The sequence below is a fragment of the Bufo bufo genome, chromosome 4 (assembly GCF_905171765.1).
Source record: "Bufo bufo chromosome 4, aBufBuf1.1, whole genome shotgun sequence".
NCBI classification, from domain to species: domain Eukaryota; kingdom Metazoa; phylum Chordata; class Amphibia; order Anura; family Bufonidae; genus Bufo; species Bufo bufo.
Genome location: NC_053392.1, coordinates 239,324,485 through 239,346,270, shown reverse-complemented (window position 1 = coordinate 239,346,270; position 21,786 = coordinate 239,324,485).

Here is a 21,786-nt window from a genome sequence, read left to right as displayed (position 1 = left end):
GAAGTGAACTGTCTTTAAGAAGATCCACATCATTGTTTAGGCTGGAAGATGCTCAAGTTATTAGGGGAGCACTTGCATTCAAGTCATTTATTGATGATGCTGACTTCTCTAAATACAATCTTTCCAACATGATTGCTATGGCTGAAACGGCAGTGTTTATAGGCCAATCATCTCAAACAACAATTGAACAGCGGGGTGCCTCCTCAGTGTACATTCCCTCCACTGCTTACGAAAGTGCACGTGTTACCTGTATTTTGGCAATTCGTCTTGATGGCACTAAAATCCCACCTTTAATCATTTCTAAGGGCAAGAAGGAAAAGACTGAACGTGTTTCAGGCATTTTTATTCTTGAAACTGAAAAAGCCTGGGCCACACAAGCCGTTATAAGGAAGTGGGTCGATTTAATGCTGCCGCTTGTTATGCGAGGGAGACAAAGAGGTCTGCTAGTCTGGGATGCAGCCAGCACTCACCGCGCTAAAGACATGAAGAAATTTCTTCACAAAAGAAAAATAGATCAAATAATGATTCCTGCAGGAATGACGGCCTATCTCCAGACTCTTGATATTGCAATAAACAAGCCATTCAAGGACAATTTGCGCTTAGAAATTAATGACTACATTGAAAATAGAATGGAGAGAAATCAGCGTGGAAACTTTGTGAAACCTAAACTGCAAGAGGTTGTGACTTGGGTGAAGAATTCATGGGAGAAAATCACTGACAGTTGCATTGCAAATGCACTACGAGCAGGCTACCTTGACAAGAAGTACTTATTTAAGGACAGTGCTATTGCTAAACATGAGAGATTTGGTCCACTGATTCTGAAAGAAATGGAGTCACAAGAAATTGACCAGGAAATTCAGGGTTTGGATTGTTATGATGATGTTCCAGAAGATGATGACATGACTGTCATTGAATAAATATTGCTTTGTGTTCATACCGGTAAATACCGGTATCAGTATCAGTAAATGTACCATAGATTGTTGTACATGGAAATAATGGTACTGTAGTAACAAGAAATTCTTGATACCGTAGGATTCACAGTTTGTCTGGTTATGCTGGTTTGTGATGACAACTACTACCGTACCGTATACAGGTACGTAATAAATTTCCTTTTTTTTGTTCAACAATAAATGTGTACTGTATTTTTCTTCATGGAAAAATAAGACATTTCTGAAAATAAGACCTAGCGAATCTTTGGGAGCAAAAATTAATATAAGACTCTTATTTTCGGGGAAACAGGGTAACATTTCTATTTTTATGGTGTTTTCCAAGTCCTATAGAGAATCCTATGTGAATAATATTAGAAAACACCATACCTAGTCTAGAGCATGCTGGGTTTTGTAAAAAATAAATAAAAATCTAACTGATAAAAAAGAGCCACTAAGAGGTCAGAAAATGCCATAAACAAACAAACAAAAAAATGGCATTTGATATTTTACTATTTCACTATTAATGTTCAAGTAACATCTGGTTGCAGTGCTTTCGGTCAATAAAGCACAGGAAAAATGGCTCTAAAACAGAGAAACAGGTGACAGAGACCTGACTCTCTGGTACTTCATAAGCCGGGAGGGAAAAGTACTGAACAAAGAGAAGGCAGATCAGATAAAAACTGAATACAGTGCAAGTCGTTTTGTAACATAAAAACAATGGAAGCACATTGAAATGCACCAGAATTTGCTTAACATGCCGCAAGAACACTGATGAACATGCTGTGTGCAACATTTACTGTCTGTTTTAGGCCTCATGCACACGACCGTTGTTTTATTCCGTGTCCGTTGTGCCGTTTTTCGTGATTTTCTGCGGACCCATTGACTTTCAATGGGTCAGTTGAAAACTCGGCTAATGCACCATTTGCCATCCGCGTCCATGATCTGTGGTTCCAATCCGTCAAAAAAATATAACCTGTCCTATTATTTTCGCGGAAAACGGTTCGCGGACCCATTCAAGTCAATGGGACCGATAAAAAACGCGGAGGCACACCAGATTTTCATCCGCGTGAGCGCGTCCGCGTCCGTTTTTTTTTCTATCATTTGCATGGCAATCCTGTCTTAGACTTTTTTTTACTTTCCTTTATGTCTGGTGGTCCTCCAAAAATAAAGGAAGACACACGGAAACAAAAACGGAAACGGATCACGGAACAACGGAACCCCATTTTGCGGAACGGAACACAACAACGGTCGTGTGCATGAGGCCTTACACTTTTTTTTTTCTCAGCCTGGTACCAAACGTTAAAATAAAACAAAAACTCACTTTATTGCAGATTCAATACTAAAATCTGGGGCAAAACAGCCCACCTAAAGCGTCAAATGCAGGCTAGGGTGCAATAGTTAATCAGAGGTAGGTCTTTAAATATTCCCCTCAATCCTATTGCTCCCCATTAGGTGTAAGGATACACTAACAGTGTGTCAGCCAGGTAGTTTTCCACACTGGTATAAACTTCAGCAACGTATCAGCTGCTACAAAGAGCAGCAATCATGACCAGCCGTGCTAGTAAACAGCCCAGTCAGTGGCGTAGCTATAGGGGTCGCAGTTGCGACCGGGCCCCTAAGTCAGAGGGGCCACGGGGCCCCCCAGACGAGACGGAGTGAAGCCCTGGCCCCTGATTTACAGTACTTGCCCGTGGCTAACTTCACAGGGGGGGCGGAGGCAGAGCCGTGCGTGCAGCCGTGGAGAGGGAGTGGTCCAGTCTGGCAGTACTGGCCGGAAGTGGAGGAGAAGTCTGGGAGTACTGGCGGAGGAGAAGATGCGTGCCGCCCGAGTGAGTAAGGTGAGGGCGGCCGCGGCGACGTGACTGGCAGAGACTCGGAAACAGTCTCTGCTCTGGCAGTTGGGTGCTTACACTAGCATCACATAGGATAGCAGTAGTGGGTCCTCTTACTAGCACCGTTCTAGCCACATGTGCAGCTGCAAACAAGCTCTGCAAGTAAGAGGACCCACTACTGCTATCCTACCAGTACTGGTAGATGTCACAGCAGAGTCCTATAAATCATGTGATGGTCAATGGCCCATAGAACATCACATTCATAGCACAAGCGGCAGCTATATCATCATCATTAATGCTTCAGCATATACCAGCAGGGTTATTAACATCGCCACCAAGCCCGCCATTATTGCTCACACAGGGCTGGTCAGCACTGGAAATATGGGATTGCAAGTGCAACACCTATGGGAGCAGTGACTGTCACCATATTTCCGTGAGTGACTGATTCCAGCACAAGCGGCAGCTATAATCATCAGTCACTCACGACAATATGGTGACTATATCAATAGGGGTTGCAGTTGCAATCCCATATTTCCAGTGCTGACCAGCCCTGTGTGAGCAATAATGGCGGGCTTGGCGGCGATGTTACTAGCCCTGCTCGCATATGATGAAGCAAACTGAAAGAATAAGTGAAGGTAAATTAAGAACTATGTAAACGGTCCGTGGTATCCCGGCCTGGATTCCTGCTGACAGCAGGAGAGCACGGCGTCATTGGTTGCTATGATGCCGTGCGCTTCATGCCGCCGCTGCACTACAGTAATACAGTCATATGATCTATACAAGTGTATTACTGTAGTACAGTGGCGGCATGAAACGCACGGCGTCAGTGCGCTCCTGCTGTCAGCAGGAATCCAGGCCGGGATACCACGGACCGTTCACGGCCGTGTGCATTCGGCCATAGACTGATTCCAGCACAAGCGGCAGCTATATCATCATCAATATGGGCATGGGCACGGTGGGCGTGCAGGGGTCTGGTGGTGTTAGGAAATGGTATTGAGGGTAGGGGGGGCCCAAACTTAATTCTTGCACCAGGGCCAATGAGCCTATAGCTACGCCCCTGAGCCCAGTCTATACCAGGGAGGTTTTAGGCAGTAAGTCAGTAAGTCAGTATTGTGTTTTACAGCAGCGCTCACTTAGTAATAGTGTTACTGATGTAAGGTGCCGATATCTGCCCTACACACTATCACCCTGCCTATGGAATACTATCTTCTAGATGATGGTTCACCATGTCCACTCAGCATGTGAACCTAATAGCTACTCAAAGCGTTTCTACCGAGGGGGTAAGTCCCCTGTGTCAGCAGCGGTAGATATTAATAATGGCTGCAAAAATAGAAAGTGCTATCCGCCGCTGATGATGTGCGGACAACATGTATCTGACGCTGGAATGGCCGTACGCGCCCACTTCAACTGCGGGCTTAAATGTCCAATGCCCCGCCCCCTAGGTGTGAGCTTGTGGCAGCCGGCTAATCCGGAGTGTGGGCTGGTCAATCACTCCGCCCCCAGAGGCTTCTGATTAACTATTGCACCCTAGCCTGCATTTGACACTTTAGGTGGGCTGTTTTGCCCCAGATTTTAGTATTGAATCCGCAATAAAGTGAGTTTTATTTTTATTTTAACGCTTGTTACCAGGCTGAGAATTAATGAATTGTGAACGTCTAGTTTTTACACTAGTAACATAGTTTATAAGGCCGGAAAAAGACATCTGTCCATCCAGTTCGGCCTGTTATCCTGCAAGTTGATCCAGAGGAAGACAAAAAAAAAACTGTGAGGTAGAAGCCAATTTTCCCCACTTTCCCCAAAAAATAAGCAATCAGAATAACTCCCTGGATTAACAACCCCTCTCTAGTAGCTATAGCTGTAGTGTCCCACTAGGTAGGCGTGGGCACTACACAAGGGTCAATTGGGTGACGTATTACTCCTACTCACAAGGGACAGTGATCTTATATTTAACTATGCATTTAATGTATTTTCTATGTGTTTTTATATGCAATGTTTCCCCTGTGTCATGCATAGCAGGCCTATTAGGGTGTAGTTAGGCATCCTAGACACTAGAGGGAGATAGGGAGCCCCTAGTATAACTGTCCAGGCCCAGACAGGGAGGGGTTGGTTCTTAGTCAGGAGTCTGTGGAGACAGAAGTCAGAAGGCACCAGCCAGAGATATGCTGAGGGCCTCCTCCTGACATGCAGCTTGATAGCCCTGGCTGCTAGCTACAACCAGGAGGCTAGTGAAGAACCCTAGCCTGCCTGTAGATCAAGTGAGCCTCAGTTAGCTCAGAAGACTACCCCAGTAGTAGGGATGTACTTCCTGGGAGAAACCTGCAGCTTCCCTACCGAGTAAGGACAACACAGCAAGGTCAGATAAGTAACCTGATGGGCAGAGGTACTATAAAGTAAAGAGCAAGCGCCAATACTGGAGGAAGGATTTATATACCAAGGATTAAAGCCAGCAATTAGGCATCCGGGCCTTGGGATCCAGCCAGCTAGAACAGCTGAAGGGGATAGAGCAGCGTTGCACTGCAAAGCATTAACTGTTTGCCCTCCAAGTATCTTGCATGATTAATACCTGCCATTATTGAAAGAAAACCTGCTTGTGGAGTATTGTTTAAGGGACTGCATTATCATCATTATCAATTGTAACTGGCTGTACAAAGTTGGACTGTTTTCCACCAAGTAAAGCAACGTTTGATTTTACCAACTGCGTACTCATTTACTACTCCTACAAATCGGTGTGCCACCGTTACAGGCACTGGCGTCACGAATCTTAAAAGGGACCTTGCTTCAGGCACTCTAAACACCTGCAACATCCAGGGCACCTCACACAACATCAGGCCAGGTCTCTCCATACAGAGTGTGCCCCAGAGGAACTTGTGTCTACCTCTCCTTCACTGCCGCATGCCTGCCCAGGGTTCTCCTCCAGATAGTGAGTAACCCTCGATTGTCCATAACCGTGACCTCACTTCGCAATACCCTGCAGGTCTGGCGTGCTGCATAGCCTGTAAGATTATTACACTCCAGAAATACATCCAGGCCCCTCTTGAATTCTTTTATTGTACTCACCATCACCACCTCCTCAGGCAGAGAGTTCCATAGTCTCACTACTCTTACCGTATAGAATCATCTTCTATGTTTGTGTACAAACCTTCTTTCCTCCAGATGCAGAGGATGTCCCCTCGTCACAGTCACAGTCCTGGGGATAAATAGATGATGGGATAGATCTCTGTACTGCCCCCTGATATATTAATACATAGTAATTAGATCTCCCCTCAGTCGTCTTTTTTCTAAAGTGAAGAACCCTAATTTTGATAATCTTTCAGGGTACTGTAGTTGCCCAATTCCAGTTATTACTTTAGTTGCCCTCCTCTGGACCCTCTCCAGCTCTGCTATGTCTGCCTTGTTCACAGGAGCCCAGAACTGTACACAGTACTCCATATGTGGTCTGACTAGTGATTTGTAAAGTGGTAGGACTATGTTCTCATCACTGGCATCTATTCCCCTTTTAATGCAACCCATTATCTTATTGGCCTTGGCAGCAGCTGCCTGACACTGGGTTCTACAGCTTAGTTTGCTGTTCACTAAAATTCCTAGGTCCTTTTCCATGTCAGTGTTACCCAGTGTTATACCATTTAGAATGTAAGGGTGACTTGCATTATTCCTTCCCATGTGCATAACTTTACATTTGTCAGTGTTAAACCTCATCTGCCACTTATCTGCCCAAGCCTCCAATCCTATCCAGATCCCTCTGTAGCAGTATACTGTCCTCTTCCGTGTTAATTACTTTACACAGTTCAGTGTCATCTGAAAAAATGTATATTTTACAGTGCAAGCCTTCTACAAGATCATTAATAAATATGTTGAAGAGAATAGTGCCCAATACTGACCCCTGAGGTACTCCACTAGTAACAGTTACCCAATCTGAGTGTGTACCGTTAATAACCACCCTCTGTTTTCTATTACTGAGCCAGTTACTTACCCACACACAGACATTTTCTTCCAGTCCAAGCATTCTCATTTTATATACTAACCTTTCATGCGGTACAGTGTCAAATGCTTTGGAGAAGTCCAGATATACGACATCCATTGATTCGCCGCTGGCAAGTCTAGAACTTACCTCCTCATAGAAAGTAATTAAATTAGTTTGACATGACCGATCCCTCATGAAGCCATGCTGATGTGGAGTTATTTTTATTTGCTTATTTTCATTGAGGTACTCCAAGATAGCATCTCTTAGAAAACCTTCAGTTTACTCACGACAGATGTTAAACTTACCATCCTATAGTTTTGGACCATTTTTGAATATTGGCACCACATTTGCTATGCACCAATCCTGAGGAATGCTCCCTGTCAGTCTAGAGTCCATAAATATCAAAAATAAGGATCTGACTATGAGATTACTTAATTCTCTTAGGATACGGGGGTGTATGCCATCTGGTCCTGGCGATTTGGTCAGACAGAGCACTTTTAATGGGGAATTTGCTTTTACATTCTGCATTTCATCTGACAGTTTATTTTCTTCAGTGAATACACAGTGGAGAAAAAAATATTTAATAGCTTTGCTTTCTCCTCATCACTCTCTGCAACTCCACCCTCATTACTCTGTAGACACCTTCAGATATATAATTGTAGAACATTTTAGGGTTAGTTTTGCTCTCTTTGGCAATTAATCTCTCGGTCTATAGTTTGGCTGCTTTTATTTGTTTTTTACATATTCTATTTTTTTCCTTTAGTGATTTAAATGCTTTCTTTTTGTCATTTATTGCTTTCTTTAAAGTTTCTTTCATTCCCATAAGGTATGTACCTCTCACAATTAGATTTTAGGATGCTTTTAAAAATATCCAATTTTGTGGCTGTATTTTTGTTTTTGAGGACTCTCTCTTAGTTGGCTAAATTTAGCTTTTTTGAAGTTTGGTATTTTTGTTCCTCCCTGAAAAAACAAAAACACTCTTTTGAATGACAATTGGAAAGTTATTACTTTATGGCCTCATGCACACGACCGTTGTGTGCATCCTTGGCCATTGTGCCGTTTTCCGTTTTTTTTCGCGGACCCATTGACTTTCAATAGGTCCATGGAGAAATCGGAAAATGCACCGTTTTGCAGCCGCATCCGTGATCCGTGTTTCCGGTCCGTCAAAAAAATATGACCTGTCCTATTTTTTTGACGGACAACAGTTCACGGACCCATTCAAGTCAATGGGTCCGTGAAAAAACATGGATGCACACAAGATTGGCATCCACGTCCGTGGTCCGTGGCCGTAGGCTACTTTCACACAGATGGATCCGCAGATCCGTCTCCATAAAAGCTTTTTCAGAGCTGAGTTTTCACTTCGTGAAAACTCAGATCCGACAGTATATTCTAACACAGAGGCGTTCCCATAGTGATAAGGACGCTTCTAGTTAGAATATACTTTGAACTGTGTACATGACTGCCCCCTGCTGCCTGGCAGCACCCAATCTCTTACAGGGGGCTGTGATCCGCACAATTAACCCCTCAGGTGCTGCACCTGAGGGGTTAATTGTGCGTATCATAGCACCATGTAAGAAATCATGTGCTGTCAGGCAGGAGGGGGCACACACCCCTCCCTCCCCATTTTTAAATTCATTGGTGGCCAGTGGGCCCCCCCTCCCTCCCTTGTATTTAACACATTGGTGGCCAGTGCGGCCGGCCCCCCCTCCCTCCCCTGTAGTTAACACATTGGTTGCCAGTGCGGCCGCCCCCCTCCCTCCCCTGTAGTTAGCACATTGGTGGCCAGTGCGGCCGGCCCCCCCTCCCTCCCCCTCCTAATTAAAATCTCCCCCCCTATCATTGGTGGCAGCGGAGAGTACCGATCGGAGTCCCAGTTTAATCGCTGGGGCTCCGATTGGTAACTATGGCAACCAGGACGCTACTGCAGTCCTGGTTTCCATGGTTACTTAGCCATTTTTAGAAGCATTATACTTACCTGCGAGCTGCGATGTCTGTGACCGGCCGGGCGCTCCTCCTACTGGTAAGTGACGGGTCTGTGCTATAAGCAATGCGCCGCACAGACTTTTCACTTACCAGTAGGAGGAGCGCCCGGCCGGTCACAGACATCGCAGCTCGCAGGTAAGTATAAGGGTGATGGGGACGCTTCAAGTTAAAATATACCATCGGATTGGAGAAAACTCTGATCCGATGGTATAAAAGTGACTCCTGACTTTACATTGAAAGTCAATGGGGGACGGATCTGTTTGCATTTGCACCATATTGTGTCAACGTCAAACGGATCCGTCCCCATTGACTTGCATTGTAATTCAGGACGGATCCGTTTGGCTCCGCACGGCCAGGCGGACACCAAAACGACTTTTTTTTCATGTCGGTAGATCCTCCAAAAATCAAGGAAGACCCACGGACAAAAAAACGGTCACGGATCACGGACCTACGGACCCCGTTTTTGCAGACCTTAAAAAAAAACGGTCCTGTGCATGAGGCCTATGGTTCATATTCCCCAAGTGTCCTCCAACCTGCACATCTGTTGTTCTGTCAGGTCTATTGGTTAATACTAAGTCCAGTATGGCCGTCCCTCTAGTCGGGTCCTGAACCAGTTGGGAAAGGTAATTGTCTTTGATTATTACCAAGAACCTGTTTCCCTTATGAGATATACAGGTTTCAGTTTCCCAGTTTATGTCTGGGTAGTTGAAGTCAACAACCTCATTATGATCTGCCGCCTCGTCTATCTCGTTTGTTAGCAGATTTTCTGTGGACTCTGGTATATTAGAAGGTTTATAATAAATTCCTATTAGTATTTTATTATTATTTTTGCCTCCATGTATTTCTACCCACAGTGACTCCACATGTTCATGTCCCTCACTTAGATCTTCTCGGACTGTGGGCTTTAGACAGGACTTTACATAAAGGCAGACTCCTCCCCCTCTCTGGTTTTTGCGATCCTTTCTAAACAGACTGTAACCCTGTATGTTAACCCGCCCAGTCATAGCTATCATCTATCCATGTCTCAGTTATCCCCACTATGTCATAGTCCGACTCACACATCACTTATTCCAGTTCACCAGTTTTATTAGTCATGCTTCTGGCATTAGTATACATACAATTAAGAGGTTTATGTATATTTTTTACCCTACACCTTTCCTTCTGAACTGTTGTAGTCCCTCCTTCCATTCCTCCCCCAGTCCCACTACCTTGCCCCCAGTCTCTATCTGCACTATCTTCCCATCCTATAACATAATTACCCTCTCCCAGTCCCTAGTTTAAACACTCCTCCAATCTTCTAGCCATCTTCTTCCCCAACACAGCTGCCTCTTCCCCATTGAGGTGCAGCCCATCCCTAAGATAGAGCCTGTAGCCGACAGAGAAGTCGGCACAGTTCTCCAGGAACCCAAATCCGTCCTTCCTACACCAGTTCTTGAGCCACTTGTTAACCTTTCTTTTTTTCACCTTCCTAGATACTTTTCAAATTTTCAAGGGGTGGCTTTGTCTAGTCAGAAATTGTGACAGTTTTTTGGTGTAAAATAATGATGTAAAGTAAGCTAGCCTTGAGCTGGTGTAAGGAAGGGTATAGAGTCTACTTTCAAGCACAATGTACCAAATATATGAGGACAAGTAATCATGTTGATGCAGGGATATAAGGGATATACAGCAGTCCAATTTAGGGTTACACAATAATGGTTATAGTGTAGCAGTGTTATTTATGGATAACTATAGATGCACAAAAGAATTGAAGAGAGACAGATTGCAATACTGGTAGATTACTTTATGGGAAATGAAATCTCTCAATTTTCCTTGAAACACAAAGTACATATTTAGTAACAGATATAGTAACTAGGGATGAGAGAAACGACTTTGGATGAAGCATTCAAAGTCGATTTGCTCATCCCTAGTAGTAACAGATACCTTATATAATATAATATAGGTCAGACATATGTGGACATGTAAGCTGTAATATATACATAAACCCACACACTGAGGTGTACTTATGCACACATGGGAAAGACTAAACCCTGCAAAGTAGGACACTGAAGTGGCACCAACAGCACCTGACACAAACTAAATGTAACCAGATTTTGGATCTGACTAATCCCCTTGTGAATGAGGCGTCAGTTCTTATTTCCTTCCAATATAAGACAAACTGTTTCTGATCTCTTTTGTGATGATTGCTTGGTTATTAAAGTGACAGAAGTGAGCAGGGTAGAGTGAAAAAGCAACATGAGACATTCACAGACTGCTCTGATTTGATGTCAGTAGGGTAAAAGCCAGAGGAAACCAAATTTCTCAATGTTTTTTCTTTTTCTCAAATCCCTACAGCAATAAAGAAATTGAATGTCATAATGCAATGAATGTTTTACTTTATGACCTGAATGTTGTGCAATATGCATTTATTAGGTGACTTATTCACTAAGGAAAGTCTAATTTAGTCTAGGATTTTTCTACTCACTGGAAGGCAGTTTGTTCATTACAGTTCTGTATGAGATTATTTAATGGATGCCTGTTCACTAAAACAGGCTGTCCCACTCAATAAAAGAGAGTGTCATGTAGGAAACATTTGGCTCGCAAACGGGACAGAAACCTCATTTATTTAATTTATCTCAAAGAAGTTTTAGTCTTTAAATGGAAAATGTATTGCTTACAGTACAAAAATAGCTAAGCCAAATTTTGCCTACAAAGTGATCCAGACCTGTACGGTTATAGTCAGCTTGGTGAGTGATCATTTATTTAATATTAAGGTGGGGTAGCTACATTTTGGTTTTGATTCCATTGTTGTTTTGTCTTGTTTTGGGCCCTGATTTTGGATAATGTTAGAAACATTTTGCCTCTTTTTCTTACCAGATACGGTATGTGTTTTTCTTTAAACTTGGCAAGGTCAGCCTTATTTTTTTTTAAAATAGGCAGGAAACTTTATTGGGAGGACTTGCCAGTCATCTTGCGTTTCAAGCGAACTCTACTTTGATAGGTATGTCCTATATGTTTAAAGAGGTTCTCTAGCTAGACAAGCAATTTGTTTTAATATGTCTCAAATGAAAATAGAAGCAACTTACTGCTAGATGCTTATATTAAGAAAGGCTGCCCGATGTTTAGATGTTCATACCAGTCTCTGGTCCTGGCATCTCCATCTTCCACTTCACTCTCTGTGTTGTTATTTGAATAAAGGGGGCTGGCAGTCTTGCTTATTTCAATAGCTAAACCAACCCTCTCCTTGGCCAATTCAGGGAAGGGGGCTGGCTTAGCGTTCTTTGTTTAAATTTTTGTAGAATTAAACTTGGTTGGAGTATTAATGACATCTTGACATTGGGGGGGGGGGGTATTCTTAATCAAAATATATTTTAGTAAGTTGCATTTCTAGCTAGATAACCCATCTTCCTCTCCCGATAACACTCTCTTAAACAAGTCATATACAATGATATATTACATCAACCTAATATTGCAACATCTGCTGCGAGGGAGGGTAGGATAGGCAGTCTGCATCAAGTCCCTCTCTTCGTGAATAAAACTCCTCCCTCCTCAGCATAGCTTTTTAGAGCAAGTCCCCTATGTAATGATAGGTCCATCCTTACTTTTCCTCTTGGCTTGAGAAATCCCAAGATGAATAGCATAAGATGACACTCTGAAAGAAATCAGAAGAAAAAAAATCACATTGCTCACAACACCCAAAAGAGTAATACAAACATTTTATTTTCAAAACTAGTCATCATCTTGGGATATTTCAAGCCAAGAGGAAAAGGTAAGGAAGGACACATCTGTAGCCCCACTCTTGTGCAGCAGGTTAATACGGCTTCATGAAAAGCCTGCCTTTACTTTTGATTAATCCCTGACGTTCCCCCTCAGAAGACATTCAGATTAACTATCTGTCCTAAACGTGTGTTTTGTTCTTATATGATTACTGAATAGTATATTGTTATTAGTTATAAGCAAGGACCATGATTTCTTAGTAAAAGAAGTGGCAAGCAGAAGAGTCCTAGTACATACATATTTATTATGTAAAAAGTGAATTAAGTTTTTTTAAAGTTAAACTGGAGTAGTCATACTCTTCAATAAAATAAGAATTTGTTGACTGCTTTTAGTCTTTTGATATTCGTCACTTTTCAGGGAAGCAACCTCAGGTGTGACAATAAAGAATAATGCTTCCTACAGCACCAGATACTCTCTGAGGACAAGTTTTAATTTTTAGCTATCACTGAAATAGTCCTCCACCATTTCAATGTAAGCTCATGTTTAGCCTGACTAAAGATTTTGAAAATCTATAGACTTTTGCTCCTGCAAATCTTAGTAAAAAATTTAAGATTTTTTCCAGAACTATATACTTCTAAAATTTTACTGATGGATGAAAGTGTGCTAAAAAAGAAAATTAAGTTGAATTCACCTGCTCAATCCCCTCAATTCCAGCTTCGCAGCTCCATTGGTTGTGGCGGTCTTTGATGGTGTTACAGTGATGATGTCACCAACTAATGTGGTGATAGTAATAATAGATGATTTAATAGGTACAGATGTAGCCAAGCTAAAATTGACTCTGACAACAAAGATAACACTGTGCCATATGTTATCTCACTACAAAAGCCTTTGAAATCCATTGAAAAGTTAGTTATCTCTTTCTTGCCATTCTTTACTTAACGCATTAACCATGAAGTTTAGCTCAATTGTATCTGTACACCACAATGTATTACCATAGCCTTTGATGTAGATTGGTTGAGTAGGAGGGTACTTAGTTGAGAATTGTTGAGAAAATGCCAACATCCCTCGTCGTGTAATACATTAAAGGGATCAATTCTGACATCCTAGTGGTTTAGGATTTTTTTATGGGGTCAATGCTGATATTCTTTGAGTTTAGAGGAGCTTAATGCCAATATCCTTGGAGTTCTAGAGTATTAAATGGGTCAGTGGCAGCATACTTGGTGACCCAAACTTCCTGGGTTGTTGACAGTTGAAATACTGTAGGTGTGAAGTGTGACTAACTGTCTGTCATGTTTGTATTAAAGATCAACTTTAGGTTAACAGCTAGTTTAGCCCCATATGTTTACTTATTGATATTTAGATCCTCCACTGTGGACATCTCCCAATATTGACAATATTGAGAACAGTACAATATGATATAGCAGCAAAGTCCTTCAGAATTATAATTAGATTCATAGGGGGTCATTTATCAAACTGGTTTAAAGTAGAACTGGCTTAGTTGCCCATAGCAACCAATCAGATGAATTGGTTGCCCATAGCAACCAATTTATTTTGGACAGCTCCTTTGGAAAATGAAAGGAGGAATCTGATTGGTTGATATGGGCAACTAAGCAAGTTCTACTTTACACCAGTTGGATAAATGACCCCCATAGTGTTTGTTCATTAAATTAAGTTTATTCAAATTTTATTTTAAGATTGTATTAAAGGACATTTTGTCTAACATATAATTTTATTTCAATTAGTACTTTCATTAGGAAGTATCACATCATCCCAAAAAAATAAAATAAAATGTGATTACTATTTTCCTGTAATCTGTTGCATTATCATGCTCACTGTTAGTGCATTGCTGATAACTTTCAGAGCAAAAATGGCTAATTGGTTAGAGAGGGTGGGCTGACTAAACAATTTATGTAAGAAGAAAACAGCTATCTGCTCTGAATATTGTCTCCCAAATTGAAAATATTACTCATTATTGGAGGAAATGACAGATGTTACAGTTGATGGAATACAAATTAAAAGAAACTACTTTAAAGGGAATTTAACTTTTGTAATGAAAATTACTATCCTCGATACTCTCTGAAAGGAAAAAAAATCTGTTGCAAAGCAAACATGGCATGTTGAACTTCCATTAATTTTTTTTGAACGAAAATATATTTGTTATTATGAGTTAGCATTTCCTTTAATTACATTTAGCCATTTTATTCATATATTGCATTTATGTACCTTGATAGTACTACTTAACACCTTAAAGGGAGTCTGTCACCTCCATATGGCCATATACAGTGCTTACATGGCTCTGTAGCACACCTATACAGGATTGTAACGGTACCTTTGTTCTTTTCTTTAGACTTGCAAAAGCAGGAAAAACGAAGTTTTATTCATATGCAAATGAGCACTTGCAAGTACCCAGGGGCGGCGTTCAGTTGGTAGGTGCCCAGGCTGCTCTGCCTTCTTTTCACTTTACTCCTCCCCAGTCTCTGCTTTTGCCCGCCCTCCAAGTCTCTTGCCTCATCGATAGGTCTGGACTTGGAGGGCGGGCAAAGGAAGAGGCTGGGGAGGAGTAAAGCGAAAAGAAGGCAGAGCAGCCTGGGCACCTACACACTGAACGCCGCCCCTGGGCACTTGGGAGTGTTCATTTGCATATGAATGAAACTTTGTTTTTCCTGCTTGTGCAGGTCTAAAGAAAAGAACAAAGGTACCGTTACAATCCTGTATAGGTGTGCTACAGAGCCATGTAAGCATTGCATATGGCCATATGGAGGTGACAGACCCACTTTAAGGACCTTGCCATATTTCACCTTAAGGACCAGGCCGTTTTTTGGAAACTTGACATGTGTCACTTTATGTGGTGATAACTTTGGAATACTTTTACTTATCCAAGCCATTCTGAAATTGTTTTTTCGCGACACATTGTACTTCATGATATTGAAAAATTTTAGTCAATATAATTCACCTTTATTTATTAAAAAATCAAAAATTGACAGAAAATTTGGAAAAATTTGCAATTTAAATTTTTTTTATTTCTCTGCTTTTAAGGCAGATAGTGATACATCATAAGAAGGTTTTACCTTACAATTCCCTATATGTACACTTTCATGTTTGCATCATTTAGTAAATTTTCTTTTATTTTTTAGGATCTTATAAGGCTTAGAATTTTAGAAGCAAATTTTAAAAATTTTCAGAAAATTTCCAAACCCCCTTTTTTAAGATCTACTTCAATTCTAAATTCACTTTGTGTGGAAAACACCCATAAATGACCCAATTGTAGAAACTACACCTGTCAATTTATTCAAAACTGATTTTACAAACTTTTTTAACCCTTTAGATTTTCCACAAGAATTAAAGGAAAAGGAGATTACATTTTGACATTTCATTTTTCATTGCAGATTCTCCATTTTCCTGTAACACTTCAAGGGTTCACAGCCAAATAAAACTCAATATTTATTACTCTGATTTTGCAGTTTACAGAAACACCCCATATGTGGTCGTAAACTGCTGTACGGGAGCACGGCAGAGTGCACAATGTTTGAAAGAAAAACAATCATGTTTTTATGTCTCCATATTCAGAAAGCCAAATCTTTTTTATTTTTTGGGCTCTTGTCTTAGTTAGGGTCTCATTTTTTGCAGAATGAGATGACAGTTTGATTGGCACTATTTTGGGGTACATACTGCTTTTTGATTGTTTGGTATTACACTTTTTGTGATGTACGGTGACAAAATAATATATTTTTTGGCACGGTTTTTATTTGAATTTCTTTATGGTTTTCACCAGACGGATTAGCTCATGCAATATTTTTATAGAGCAGGTTGTTATGGATGCGGCGATATCTAATATGTTTGCTTTTTTAATTATATTTTGGTTTTTAACAATAAAAGCATTTTTGAAACAAAACAAAAAAAAGATTTATGTCTCCATTTTCTGACAGTCATATCTTTTTTTTTGGGCTGATTGTCTTATGTAGGGACTCACTTTTTGCGTGATGAGATCATGGTTTGATTGGTATTATTTTTAGGTACATATGTCTTTTTGATCGCTTGGTATTACACTTTTTGTGATAGAAGGTTACACAAAAATAGCTTTTTTTTAGCACAGTTTTTATTTTTTTACAGTGTTGACCGGAAGGGGTGGATTATGGGATATTTTTATAGAGCAGGTTGTTACGGACGTGGCGATACCCAATATGTGTGTTTTTTTTATTCATTTCTATTTTTTACAATTTTTTATGTCTCTTTTTATGGGGAAGGGGCTTTTTATTTAATTGAAACAAATTTTTTTATTGTTAAAAACACTTTTTTCACTTTTTTTTTATTTTTTTATTTTTGTCCCACTATGGTACTTCAACATTTCAGGGTCTGATCCCTGTTTCAATACAGCACAATATATCTGTAGTGTGCTGTATTGAACTGTCAGTGCCTTAGCAACCATCAGGTCCCCGTCACTGCAGCATGGGGACCCGATCGGAATGTACAAGCTGGCAGATAAAGCAGGGACCCGGCTTTCAGTATCAGCTGGGCCCCTGCTGCTGATCAGCCAATCAGTCATCGAGTTAGTTGTTCCCGCCTGAAAGTGCGTCCGAAATCTCGAGATGACTTGATGATGCGGCAGACTACGTCATAGATTACATGATTCATCACATGGAACCAACAATGTCACGTGACGAGTCACATGAGCGGAGCCACCATCCCGCACCAAGACGGTAAAAAGCATCTATTTCAGCGTATTTCAGGACACTTATTTGCTTATTATTTTAATTCAGCTATGGCAGCTCCTATGGTACATGCTCCCGGATGGCTGGACATACAAATAAGTTAAACATCAAAACATTCAAGTCGCAGTTTAGTGCAACCCACATAAAGATGATACATCCTGACCATAAGATCAAATTTGAACACTAGTGTACAATAAAGTGACAAGTGCCTGTGAAAGGTGTGAATGTGGTACAAAACACAACCAAATAATAAAATCGTGTATACATAGTCAAAAACATGATTAAATGGATGAATCCAATTAGTGGTTAATTATTCTATACATAATAAAAACACAAGCATTTCTGCAAAAGTAATACTAATAGTCATGTAGAATTATTATATATCAATTCCTACACTTTGATGCAGACTATCTAATGTCATAAAGTCAATGTGCATAAAGTGCACCAGTGCAGAAGATGAAACAAGTGCTGATGTTCTGTGTTGCTAGCAGTAAACAGTGGGCACCTTGTGGCTGCCGCTAGAGATGAGCGAAGTTTAAAAAAATTTGATTTGGTTGCTTTGCCGTACTTCAACAAGAAATTTAATTTGTTACAAATTACTTCGTAAGGAATAGCATTCCATTGTATTGAGCAGGAGCAATGACAGGGAACGGCGATCACACTGCTCACCCCGTCATTTAACCCCTCAGATAGAGCATTTAACACTGATCGCGACGTCTGAGAGTCACATTCAGCCTATATACACTCACCTCATCCCTTTGATCGTGGAGAGGCAGTCGCGGCCATCTTGATTGAAGAAACTGATGACTGATTATGTCACTGCGCCAGCCCAGCGTGGGTCACACGTTAGCATGCGCATGTTCTTCAATCAAGATAGCCTCTCCACAATAAAATGGATGCGGTGAGTATGTATTTTTTTTACTATCATTTCAGGAAAAATTGATTTGTTACCACGAAACACCAGGAAATTCGGATTCGTGGTGAATCAAATTTTTTATGAAATTCTGATCAAATTCCATTTTGTTAACTTCAATTCGCTCAACAATAGCTGTCACTAATGGGGCAGTGTAGCTAATGCTGTTTTTGGGCACAGTGGTGCTGGTGCTAGTGAGGCAAGAAAAGGCTAGACTTACACATGCATTTTTTGGCAGTTTTCCAAACTAAACACTTTATCCAAGAAGAAGCAAAAGAACTGTTTAGTTAAAAAAAGTGTCACAAAAACCACATTTGTGATTCCAGCCTAAGGGTATGTTCTCACAGCATAGATATTTAGCAGGTTTTCTGCCACATACTGTAATTGTGAGCAGAAAATACCCAGTGTTTACAGTAGCAGCAAAGTGTATAAGATTTTACAAAATCTCATTCACATGTTGCAGAAAAAAATACATCCAGAATTCTCATGGTTCAATGATTGATAATGTGATGAAAAGTGTCAGAGTAATTTTAACACATTGGTGGGTCCAGTGCAAAGGTTTCATGAGTGGGCCCCCTCTCCAGAACATTGTTCATTATCTACTAATGCCTTCACAGTTCAACATTAAAACAATTCGATCTATTTAACATTTTTTCCTAGACAAATTAACTAAAAAGGTTTTGACTCACAGGTGACATCTTCTCTGATTGTAGTCATTCCCATTCCCTTTTCTGCTCCATCCAACCCAGATCACCATGAAGACTTCTTTCAGCCAGGGCTCTGTATAGTTTCTGGTACCTTGCTTTTTTAGCACATCCCCACCTATTCCCTGCCATTTACACAAATAAGCGGAGGAAAAAAACGTGGGTATACCACAGGTGAGGTACAAATTCTCTCGTCAAGGGATACAAAATAGTAAGTGCACCCCGGTGATATAATACATTAACCAGTAAAGGGGGCTTAAAAAATTATTGTTGGATATACATATATTCTTGTTAAAATTCAGTAAAAGTAAAAACTGTTGATAATGCAAACAGTGTGCAGAGATTACTAATGTAACGGGGTTTTGGTGGCGCCCCCTAGTGTCTATGGGGTCCCTAACCCTAGTTAACTCACTATGCCTGACAGGCGGATCCTGAGCCTCCGCTATCTGGGAGTTGGGGTACATGTCTGCGGCAGTGCCTCCACCCAGTGGAACATCCGGGGTAGGGATGTGGGGCTCCACTGGGAACATACTTGGTGCAAATGAGACCGACACAGCCTAACTGGAATTAACTTTATATAGTGCGTAACAAAATGAACCAACATACATAGGAAAATACAATAGCGTAACACAAATAACAGGGTAATGTGGATTCTTCCTCACCCACCCACTAGCACACCTGCGTCCCACCCCCTATCTTCGCCCTAATGGCCGTTGGTGCACATAGGAGAGTTGGGGCCCTTATAAGCTCTTGCTCCGCAGGGTCACTGAAGCAGCCTGAGCTGTGTAATGTCTGTCACTGGACCTCAGAGTCTTTATTGTGGTGAGGAGACAGGTGCCCTGTGGTGATACAGGGAGAGGTTTGACTTACCCTCACAACACCATTTACCAGGCCAGTCCGCAGCAGTCTCCTTTCACTGGATTCACCAGACGTCTGGACTCAGTGCTTGTCTTTGCCAGCGGTCCCTCTCTCAGCAGGTGTGATCTTGGGTGAAGTAAGTTCTCTTGTTCAAGTTCTATCTCTGTGCTGCAGTCTCTCAATGCCAGACCCATGTCCTCTCTCTGGCTGAGCAAATCGTAGCTTCTAGAAGCTTTTCCAGGACCTTCCTCTTTAGAGCTGTGCAGCCCACGTCGTTTTAGGACCTGCGATGATGTCACTAACCATGTGACTCCTTTCAGCCAGTCATGTGATAAATGCTCAATGTCTTATTAACAGCATACTGAGTCCATCTACTGGGCATTTCAGATAACGCAGCCGGTGTAACTTTACAGGGTTACATGCTCCCCCTTGAAAAATACTTGCCTTCCACTGGCAAGTCCGAACCAGGGGGCTTAACAAAAATTCAACAGAAAAATGTTTAGCATACATACAGTACAGTTGGCACAGTAATATCCTAGCTAGCTATTTATTTAGGGTAAAGAGTCACTAACATTTACCACTTCAGCTAGTGCATGTAGGAAAGTGGCCATTTTAGATGCTGCTTGTGTCAGCGGGGCATAACTGGGCTCTCCTATATTATCATAAACTAAGGCCCTAGGGGGTTGCCGCACTCTGGTACTGTGTCTCAGTTCTCGCTGTGGGAGAGGATCTTGGGACATCAACTGTGGGACTTCGACTCCTGCCTTCGAAGTAGAGTCTCTAAGGGAAGTTCCAGGCACAAAACATGGACTTTCTGGATTCAACCTTGGAGAACTTTGTGACCCAGAAGAGGTTCCGGGACTTTGTGGAACCACCGGAGTTAAAGGAGGCAATTGCTGTGTTTCTTCTGCGGGTGATGACCACCACTGATCCTCTGCAGTGGGAGTTCCCGGGGTCTCCTCTGCCCCATTTCCAGGACTCTCTGCTGGGTTTTCCTCCAGTTCTTCACTACTCTCTTCCTCTTCATCAGCATACACAACTGGAAGCAGATGGTTTCTATGCCAAGCCTTTATTCGGCCCTCCGGGCCCCTAATGTTGTACACTGGCAGTCCTTCCAGTTTGGACACAACCTCAAACAGGGTATCTTTCCATCTGTCAGCCAGTTTGTGTTTTCCAGGCACACCTAGATTCCGGAGAAGAACTTTATCCCCTGCTTGAATCTCCCGATATCTCACCTTAGAATCATACCTTCTTTTGTTCCGTTCTTCCATTTTTGCTGCAGCTTGGGTGGCCAACTCATAGGCCCGATGAAGGTTTTGTTTGAGGTTCCTCACATATTGAAAATGTGAAGTTGAATCTGTTCCATCAGGAGACACTCCCAAACGGACATCTATCGGTAATCGAGCTTCTCTTCCGAACATTAGGAAATAGGGTGAGAACCCTGTAGATTCATGCCTTGTACAGTTGTATGCGTGGACCATGGCTTCCACATGTTTACTCCAAGACCGCTTCTCGACTTGCTTGAGAGTCCCTAGCATATCTAGGAGGGTCCTATTGAACCGTTCTGGCTGTGCATCACCCTCCGGATGATAAGGTGTGGTTCTGGACTTCTGCACCTGCAACATGTCCAACAGCTCCTTGATCAACTTACTCTCAAAGTCTCTACCTTGATCAGAGTGTATCCGATTGGGTAGTCCATAGTGAATAAAATACTTCTGCCAAAGGACTTTGGCTACAGTCACAGCTTTTTGATCTTTAGTGGGGAAGGCTTGAGCATATCTGGTGAAATGGTCCGTTACCACCAGCACATTTCCAATTCCCGCTGTATCGCTCTCAATGCCGAGATAGTCCATGCACACAAGATCCATGGGTCCCGTACTTTTCAGATGACCCATAGGGGCAGCTCTCACAGGCAGGGTCTTCCTCTGGATACACCTCCTGCATGTCTTTACATGTTGCTCGACATGTTCCCTCATGCGAGGCCAATAGAACCGATCTTGTACTAGGCCATAGGTCTTGTCCACCCCGAGATGCCCATGTTGATCGTGGAGAGCTCTCAGGACCATGCCACGGTATCTGTGGGGTAGTACCAATTGTTTTCTGTCAGGGTGATCATGATACTTCACGACCCTATAGAGTACTCCATCTTCAAGATGTAGTCGGCTCCATTCTCTTCGGTATAATTCTCTTTGACTCACAGGTAG